The sequence below is a fragment of the Ostrea edulis genome, chromosome 2 (genome assembly GCF_947568905.1).
Source record: "Ostrea edulis chromosome 2, xbOstEdul1.1, whole genome shotgun sequence".
NCBI lineage: Eukaryota > Metazoa > Mollusca > Bivalvia > Ostreida > Ostreidae > Ostrea > Ostrea edulis.
In genome coordinates this window covers 15,339,203-15,349,906 of record NC_079165.1, presented here as the reverse complement: position 1 = coordinate 15,349,906, position 10,704 = coordinate 15,339,203, and the positions used below count along the sequence as shown (strand labels likewise).

At 36.7% G+C, this 10,704-nt stretch overlaps 1 protein-coding gene across 1 annotated transcript in view; it reads left to right on the top strand.

Annotated features, from left to right (window-relative positions):
* The first annotated feature begins 1,233 nt into the window (after positions 1-1,233).
* Positions 1,234-10,704, top strand: part of LOC125679653 (hemicentin-1-like) — a 41,768-nt gene continuing 32,297 nt past the window's right edge. Inside the window, exon 1 of the mRNA XM_056156199.1 lies at positions 1,234-1,701. The gene's annotated coding sequence lies outside the window, so the exon portion shown is untranslated. The remainder of the gene's footprint in view (positions 1,702-10,704) is intronic.

Genomic DNA, 10,704 nt, shown 5'->3' with positions numbered 1-10,704 from the left:
TGGGGCTCACAGCGGGTGTAAACGGTCGACATGGGATACTCACTCCTCCTAGGTACCTTATCCGACGTCTGTTATATCCAGAGCTCCGTGTTTGCCCAACTCTCTATTTTGTATTGCTTATAGGAGTTATGAGATAGATCACTGTTCTTTATCTTCACCTCTTATACCATCTTTAAGGAGAAAAATAAAGGTTCCAAACAAATTGAAGGACTAAGGCCTTTATGTTTATTGCAATTGCTTGTCGTTCGTCGTCGTTTGTCGTGCGTTAACATTTGGATGTTTTTAACTTCTTCTTGATAACTACAATTCCAAGTCTTTTCAAAATTGGTATGGGACAAGGGGGACATCAATTGTAAACTTCAGCACTCCTCCTCCCTGGGGCCATAGGGGTGGGACAAAAACTGTCCAAAATTTACCAATGTTTAAAAATATTCTATAGAATTGCACACGTGTAAAAAAAAAAAAAACTAGTGATGTAGAGCAGAAAAGTTTTTACCAAAATTGTAAATTTCATGATCCCTGGGGTAGGAGTTCTGAACCTAGGGCGGGCCAATTTTAGTATATAGTATTTATGTGTAAAACAGTTAAATAACATCGTCTTTAGTTCTTTGATACTAAATCGAAATTAAATGGATGTATAGAAAGAGCATGTAGTCCTTTACCAAAATTGTAAATTTGAAAATCCCAGAAGTAGGGGTTTTGGTACTAGAGTGGAGGCCAAAATGGTGCTATTAGATGTGTGAACAATAGAAATTTTGAACTTCTTGATAACTACCATTCCAATTCTTTTCAAATTTGGTATGAAACATCTTTGGAAAAAAGGGGATATAGATTGTAAATTGCAGGAATCCCACACCCCTGCTGCCTTAGGAGGGGAGGTCAAAAAATGTTTAAAATGGACCAATTTTGAAAAATCTTCTCTACAACCCCACATGTTTAAGAAAACTTAAATGCATAATGATGTAGAAGAGGACAACCTCTACCAAAATTGTCAATTTCATGATCCCCATGGTCGGGTTCCTGGCCCCAGGGTGGGGCCAAACTTAGTATATAATGTTTACGTGTAAAACGTTGAATTGACATCTTTTTACTGCTGTTGACACTAAATTTAAACTATATGGATATTTAGAAGTAGGAAGTCCTTTACCAAAATTGTAAATTGTATGATCCAAGGGGTAAGGGTTTGGTTTCAAGATGGTGTTAAAATTATGATAATGATTTGAAATACTTATTTAATTTTACTGATACTGTATAAAATTTAATAGCATACTTAGGAATAGGAGAAAAGGATTTACAAAAATGGTGAATTTCACTACTCGGGGTTTTGACTTTAGGATGGGTCCAGATTAGTGATATCTTTTAAATTTCATACACATATTATATTATGTAAAGCCTTTATCAATGTGTGCACTTTTGAGAGCATTGAAGTTTTAAGAACACGCTTTGGTTTAAATTGTTACTGAATATTAGAATTTACTTTATATATTCAGAACAGGAATTTTTTTTTTTTAGATTTCATAGCTCTTGGAAGTAGTGATACTTTTCACAAGTACTCAGGTGACTGATAAGGCCTGTGAGCCTCTTGTTCACAATGATGTGCGAGTTATGTCCCCTGATTCCAGAGGGCGCGCAAGATATTTTAGACAACTAAAAACAATGTAATATCCTTGAAAAGAGCATGTGCAATCAACGCATATCGTGGTATGTACATTATTAATTTATCATTTCACACTGGACAATCCTACTTGTTGTTAAATGTCCATCAGCTGTCAATAAACAGAACATGTTAATTATTTGACATCTCACGTGTACTATTCCTGTTGAAATATTTTTACGTGTGATTCAATATTTTGAAAGTCAAAATTTGTGTAAGTCAACTTTCAGCTTTCCTTGCAATTACTCAAATGAGCACGAAAATAATTATCAGGCACGTAGCAAAAATGGATATAACCTCATATTATCATTACATGCAATGTTGGCTACTTTTACGTGCAGAGCATTGTCATCAATGATAGTGGAACTGTAAATTTAACTAATGAATGGAACTAAAAGATCAACCCTTGCTGCCCCCCCCCCCCTCTCGAGATTTGGGTTTCTCTTGTCAAACATTTTCAGGCAATGTTATGAAGTTGAACTCTATTTTTACGATGCTAAGTGCCTGATTATATCACAAGCTGCTTTTGTGCTTTTAATTCTAGCTGTCTGTTGTTTTTAAAACAGATTACTACTGAAATTCTCGGTATTAATTGCATTAAAGCCTCGACAGAAATAAACGCCAAACACTAATCTAACACACACACATACCAACAAACAAACAAACACACTCGCCTCCTCTCGCCAACTCTACAAAATGACGAAGTCCAAGTTTTCACCGTAAAATCGAATGAATAAAACCCGGTTTTTGTCAAAGATACAATACAGTATAACCTATTAAAGCTCAGCGTAATAAAGAATATGGTAACATAAGCTTTACTATACACTTTTTGTTAATACTATTTATGTGAATCTTAGGAGCGCATAGGTAAGCGGGCCCACAACTTCTGTTGCAAGGGGGGTAACGGCCAAAATGTAGGCCATTATATGTTATTTGTATCAATAATAATGATTGATAATACATAAACATTTATTTCTTAGATGGGACACACACTTTTTATTACACATGATATAGAACAGCAACCGTTTTGGTATTCCTAAAAGATAGGACATAGGTTTTTATTTAAAATGGTACTGTAATGTATCTGTGCTTTATATTAAATATTTCTTTACTTAGAACATATATGTATAGTAATGTCGACTGTCTAGGCAAATCTATTTAAATTTGCTTCGATGGCGATGGAATAACTAGAAAAGTTTAGCTGCCTTCAGAATAAGAAGTTACGAAAATTATGCGTCACTTGGGCAACTCTTGTATACAAATTATTGATGGCTAAATACGACTCATTTCTGAATGACAATAATATCAGCCTGGTTTGAAGATACCTTTTCAGATTGTTTCAAGCGAATGTAGTAGTACCAAAACATGCTTGGTAGCGGAGACAAAATAATTGACAGTATCGCGTATTCTCTCTACCTATGTGGATATTTATTGAATGAACCAAATCGTTCTGACGTCACAAAGTCATGTGATCTTAGTCTGGTGGCAGAAACCCAAACAAAGCGAAAGCGAGTACTGTATATACCTGTGTGAATTTAAATGTTGTTATGCTAACTTCCTGTTGGTTGTACAAGTAGAGAAAATAGCGAGAATAGCCTTGCCTTCCACAGAATCCCCACAAATGTCGAGAAAAGGGGGAAATGGATCGCTGCTATCCAACGAGATAACTGGACTCCTACAGTGAGTTCGCGCATAAGTGGGCGTCATTTGATTACAGGTAAGTTACCTGGTCCTTATTTTCATTCAATGTTCCTGATATCAGATCAAGTAATGTATATATACAAATATGATTGATTATACATTGTTTAACGTCCAACCTAAGAATATTTCACTTATATGGAGACGTCACCATTGCCGGTGAGAGCTGCAAAATTTAGGCCTATGCTCGGCGCTTGGCGCTTATAGCCATTGAGTAGGGTGAGATCTTTATCGTGCCACACCTGCGGTGACACGGGACCTCGGTTTTTGTGGTCTCTTCCGAAGGACCGTCCCATTTAGTCGCCTCTCAAGCAAAGGGTACTGAGGACCTATTCTAACCCACGGGAATCAAAATGGTAAATTCTGTAATATCCAACAAATCACAGTTAATGGGATTGTACATATATGTATACATACTGTACATACATGTGTATGGTATGTATTTATAATGATTAATTCTTGAAATTGTACGTGTCCCATGATTGTGGAATAGATAATACATATAACAATGTCACCCCACTTGTTTTTACAGCCTTGTAGTAATAAATGAGATGAAAACTATTTAGCAAAGTTATTTCTCTATCTGTGGAGAAGAAGACCGGTATCTATTGTGACATGTTTAAATGTTGAATTATTTACAGGCAAGAAAGATGATGACGAGCTACATGTGGACTGTGTTCCAAATCTGCATATGGGTTACAATTCTTCAAAGATTGTTTCTACAGATGCCATATACCATAGGTAACAAAATCGTGCAGAGAAAGCTGAAGTCTTTGAGCAAGGACATAAAACCTCAGCAGCAAATGTCCTCTTTGAGATATCTCAGATTCAACCTCACAGTGATACAACTTTTGTGAATGATGAAACACACAACATTCACGAAAACTCTTTGATGACAATCACCGAGCTAAAGACACAGAATAAACATTTTTTTCAAGAAATGCAGTTCCTTCAGAAAGAATGCGACAATTTCAAACATGAAATCCAAAGTATCCGTTTTGGTGCCAATTTCTTGAAGGACAATGACAATCTAACTTCAATGTACACAGGTATTTCATCATATGCAGTGTTCATGTGGATTTTGAACTTTGTTGCAAGTGTGTTACCAATGAAACAATATTTGACATCAGGAGATGTTCTCCTCATTGTGCTAATGAAGATTCGCATGAACTTGTTGAACGTTGATTCGGCCCAGCGGTTTGGTGTGTGAAACTGTTATATCCTCCGTCATAAAGCTGTCATTGTCACAGTAACAGCAAGGTTGTGTTTTTGTTTGTATATTGGCGGAGTAAATAATATACCATAAGCAAGCCCCAAAATAGTGAAGGGCAACTTGAAGAAATACAGATGTATTGTGGACTGCACTGAAATTTATATTAATCGCCCTGGAAACTTAACAGCTAGGACCACCATATGGACCATCTACAAACAAAACAATATCATCAAATTACTAGTTGTTACCAATCCGTTAGGTGTCATAACCTTTCTATCCAGAGCATTTGGAGGAAGAGTGTCGAATAAAGTAATCATCCAAAGATCAGGATTTTTGAATTTAGATGTAAAACTTATACGGTACCAATTTTGATGCACCAGATGCGCATTTCGACAAATAATGTCTCTTCAGTGATGCTCAATCGAAACCTTTGAAATCCGAAATAACAGTAAACGTGTAGGCCCTAAGAGCTATTTTAGGTAAAAACAGAGTGCCAAAAAAGTGGAGTCAAATTCATATAAGGATAAGAGTTATGCATGAGGAAGATAATCCCTAATGTAAAACTTATACGGTACCAATTTTGATGCACCAGATGCGCATTTCGACAAATGATGTCTCTTCAGTGATGCTCAATCGAAACCTTTGAAATCCGAAATAACAGTAAACGTGTAGGCCCTAAGAGCTATTTTAGGTAAAAACAGAGTGCCAAAAAAGTGGAGTCAAATTCATATAAGGATAAGAGTTATGCATGAGGGAGATAATCCCTTATGTAAAACTTATACGGTACCAATTTTGATGCACCAGATGCTCATTTCGACAAATAATGTCTCTTCGGTGATGCTCAACCGAAACTTTTGAAATCCGAAATAACGGTAAACTTGTAGGCCCTAAGAGCTATTTTAGGGGAAAACATAGTGCCGAAAAAGTGGAGTCAAATTCGTGTAAAGATAAGAGCTATGCATGAGGGAGATAATCCTTAATTTTGAAATGAATTTCTAAATTTTATCACAGCAATTAAATATGCATCCGTATTTTCAAGTTAGTACCGAAGTACTTAGCTACTGAGCTGTAGAGACTAGAATTTGGTGATGCTGTACTAGCGGATCGGGTTCTTTTAATTAGTGATGAACTAGCAGACAGAGGAGCAACTCTTAAAATCCCTGCATTTACAAGAGGAAAATCCCAATTTAGCCAAAAGGACATTGAAAAAACAAGACAACTTGCCAGAGTCAGAATTCATGTGGAAAGGGCCATTGGTCGTGTCATGCCAATGGACATGGTTCCACACATTGGTTCAGTGATAGTAATTGTTGCTTCAATTTGTAATCTCCAACCAAGCTTGATAGCTCGGCAGCATTTTGTATTCTGATTATTGTACACACAGTGAAAGGTGTTTTCAATCTGCTTAATCACATGTCATAAGAATCAGTGATTATCATTTTGTACTCAGAGTATGATGAAATATGAGGTTATGTTTTGATTTCATCATATTCAACATGAAACATTTATTTGTTATAAACAATGCAGTTCAGAATTCATAAACATTGAATTTAGTCAATTATTATCCATAAATAAAAATAAAAATCAAATCCTGACTATCTAAATGCACAAAGAGATTTAGCAATTTTTACAATCACTTATTGCATGAATGGAATTGTAGTCATTGACTGATATATGACAAAGTGCAAATTTCAGGGTTTGGAGACAGGCCAATCCAAGTGCCCCTAGGCTTCCTGCGAATGTTCATGCACGGAAAGTGGTGCCACTCATTCGGACAGTCCTCATTTGTACAATGAATCATAATTCCATGGGCTGGTTCTTGGCATATACAAAAGACATGGTCATCACCTAGGTTCACACGGTCTGACAAACTCCTGGAAATTTGCATTGTCAACATCGTCGGAAACCCACGGTCGGTGCTCCCCGTTTACCTCCCTGGAACACAACGCCGATACTTTCGCATAACTCATTAAAATTATGAAATTACCCATGAAATTATGTGTGTTTTGTTGTACCACTATCAAAGATATATATACGAGAACTCCAGATTTGACACTCGAAATGGCTGATTATTTTGGCTAATACTTTACTTTCACATGCACCCCCCCCCTCTTGATTTAAATTCTTGATCAAAGGGTATAATGTTCATGATTATGTCTTTACTGGGGTATCAGGACAACTCGCCCCCAAGACAACTCGCCCTCAAGACAACTCGCCCCCTCTTCGGGACAACTCGCCCCTAAGGCAACTTGTCCTCAAGACAACTCACCCCCTATTCGGGACAACTCGCCCCCTCTCTTGAGATAACTCGCCCCTTCATATCATACATGTTTACAATTATTATTTTTGGTCTAAATCCAAGATCTAGAAAAAAATCCAACAACAATGTGTTTCCATTGAACTTTGAAGGATAGATAACAGCTAACAGTGTTCCATATATTTAAAACATTATCACATTCGTAAATCAAATGTTTTGTAGTCTCAACTTGCTTACAATGTGTATATTCATTCTTTACATCTTTTTGCCATTTGCTAATATATGCATTATTACATAATATGTTATTCAATAACTTATAACTGAATTCCGCTTTCTACAAATTTCGTTTATCTGAATAACATATACAGTGTATATGAGAAGATGTAAGACCTAAACCGTGCACATATTTGTCTGCGCCATTAATCGAACATTGTATAAGGGGTGGATCTATGGCTCTCTGATCTGTCCCGATGTTTTTCAAGAGAGCCATACATCTGTAGCTACAAAAATGTTGAACATATACGGTAGTATATCGCTTCTGATTTTCTTCTTAGCTTTGAATTCCATTTTTAATAAAAGACAACAAAGAATCGTCCATTTCTGCTTCATACTTAGATATTTTATTGAAAGTAGACATTAACGGCAAACTGACAACTCAACTGTATGACAAATGGGATGATTTCAGCTTCTCCATCGTCAACTTCCCATATTTATGTAGCAATATTCCATTATCACCTGCATATGGTGTTTATATCTCTCAATTGATTCGATATGCAAGAGCTTGTTATGCGTATAGTCAGTTTTTAAATCGAGGCAAGCTACTAACAAACAAGTTGATGGTACAGGGGTTTCAACAGTCTCGATTGAAGTCAGCATTTCGTAAATTCCATTGTCGTTATAACGATCTAGTTCGTCAAAACAACCTATTATTGGGTCAAATGCTGTCTGACATGTTTCATACCGATTGTTAGGCCGTTCTTGGTACACTGATTTTGACTACGGATAACTCTCTTTGCCTGGTCAGGATATAGGGCTTACGGCGGGTGTGACCGGTCGACAAGGGATGCTTACTCCTCCTAGGCACCTGATTCCACCTCTGGTGTGTTCAGGGGTCCGTGTTTGCCCAATTTTCTACTTTGTATTGCTTATAGGAGTTATGAGATTGATCATTGTTCGTTATCTTCACCTTTCATTCTCGCAAAAACCATGCTTATTCAATGATTGATTGATCATTTATGCTTTGACGCAGTTTTTGGCAATATTTCAGTCAATTTACGGCTGTTATTTTTTTTCCAACGATGCTGAGGATTTCAAGCTTTTTTGTTTTACAAAATATGTATGTCATATTAGTTCCTTATTATAACACACCCCTTCACACGAACTATATGTGTATATTTCCACATATCCATAAAACTTTACACACGGTGCTATCCAATGCCTTGGTGGATTCATACTTATTATAAGTATTTCAAATATGAGAAAGAAATGGGAAAATAAATTGAAGGTGAGTACATTAATCACCAATCATTCACCAACATATTCCCCCCTCCCCTCAACAAGCATGGAGGGACCATTATTTGGTTTGTTACAGTCATTAACGAACTGCAATCATATATTTTTGACTGAACTAGGGAAGCAGTTTCTGCGCGTCAGAGCGTCGGGTCTCGCGCGGTACATATCTTCAATTATATTGCCTCATGCACTGAAGAGTTTCGATACGACTTACGACAAAAGAAGTTCAGATATACGATTACGATACGTTTTGCAAAACGGTCCTACCATACACCGTAAGTTCGTCAATTTCATTACTTAGGACTAGAGGTGTTTGACCTGTCCACCATAGTAACTGCATTCCCGCGAATATAACGCGGTATTTCACATGTATCTCAGATGTACTGTGTTCCCATTGCGGGGTGACTATCAGTTACCTGTCGCGGTAACGCCTCTCAAAAAGTCGGATCAGTTTGATGCGAGTTTATTGCTGAAGGGTGATGTGATCAAATATGTATTCCTTCAAACTTATTAATCTGTTCTTTTTGTTTTGATTATTCTATTTGATTATTTCAATTCATCAGTGATTTATCTCTTGCTGATTGTATGGAAGATCAGTAGATTCGAACACGCATTTAAATCATGAACCTGGTGCTATGCATGACTGTCAAACAAAGAATAGATTGATTGATTAATTGATGTTCTCCGATATTTTTCTGTTATATGGTGGCGCCCAGTTTTTATTGGTGGAAGAGAGAACCCAGACACAATGTACCTGAGAAGAGACCACCGACCTTCCGAAAGTAAACTGGGAAACTTTCTCACTTACCGGCACGAGTGGGATTCGAACCCGCGCCGACAGAGGTGAAAGGTCGTGTGATTTTGAGCGCGATGCTCTAACCACTCGGCCACGGAGGCCTCTACAAAGTATAGAAAAATCGAGGGCTTTTAAATACAATATATAATCATAGATTGGTTTTATTTCTTATGTATTCGTGTAAGATTAACCCAACAATATTCTTTGTGTCATACGAGGGATTAACCAATTTTCAACAGTCTAGGGTCTAAATCCCACACCGTTCTGTATTCAACGTTCAAAAATGACACCACCACCATCCCCCACGTCTGGGTCATTTTTAAACACAGGTAAAAAATCATGCTTCATAAAGTACGTCAGCATTGCAGTTCGTACCATCATTGATTTTCAAAACCAAAAAATACAATTTTATATCATAAAATGTTTTATATGCAAGTTATTTACATTTCATATGTCGTTATGGACATGTAGACTAAACTAGTTCGCCTTGGTTATGGATCATATTGAATTCCGAGCCCATTTTACGTCGAACCCGAACATAATTACAAATACGAATTTCTAAAATACCAGATATTTGATAAATTTATATGGAAATAAAATTTTACCCCCCCCCTCCTCCTCCCATTTTTGAAACCCGATATCTAGCATCACATTTATAATAAGGAATTTCAGCAATTGAGAGCCCTTAGTGTATAACTTACATATTGTAGTACATTGTATTTTGGTATTTACTTTTGTTACCTTTATCTGTTTACTTCCTTTGGTCTAGTATGTGGAGGTGGACTATTTTGTTCTTGCGCCACTTTCTTGTACTGTATGGTGGGGCCACAATGGGAAATCAAAGTGTTACATGTCAATATATGGAAGATATCTTTAAAAATATCTCTTACACCATTTAAGCTAGGGATTTCATATTTTGTATATTAACTGTACATATTTTACGTAAAGCCCTTTCATGTGATGCATTGGTATGTGATATTGTGACCTTGACCTGGAAGATTGACCCACCTTTGATAAAAAAAAATTGGCCTATACAATATGTCCTGAAATATTTAAGATAGACCTTTCATTTTGACCTTGAATTCGGAATTTGACATACTTTTAAGAAAAGATAACCTATCAAATATATTCCGAAATATTTTAGATGGGGCTTTCATAATTTGTATATAGATTCTTTATAGCAAGACCTTGCATACAATGGTATGTGACCTTTTGTCCTTGGAGTTTGACCTACTCTTTAAAAAAATTATGACCTATCCAATACCTCCTGAACTTTGTAAGGTAAGCCTTTCATATTTTGTATATATGATTTTATTGCAAGATCTTTTTATTTTGTGAAGCTTTACTTTGTTACCTTGATGGAAAGTTTGACCTAATTTCAATAGAAATCTTAGTTCCATCGCCAAACGCTCGGCATCAAGTGTGAATGTCACGGGTCCTCGGAGATGATCTTAAAAACGGATGACCCGTGTCACGGTAGGTGTGGCACGCTAAAGAACCCTCGCTGCTCAATGGCCGTAAGCGCCGAGCATAGGCCTAAATTTGAAACCCTTTACCTGTCTTGGTGACGTCTC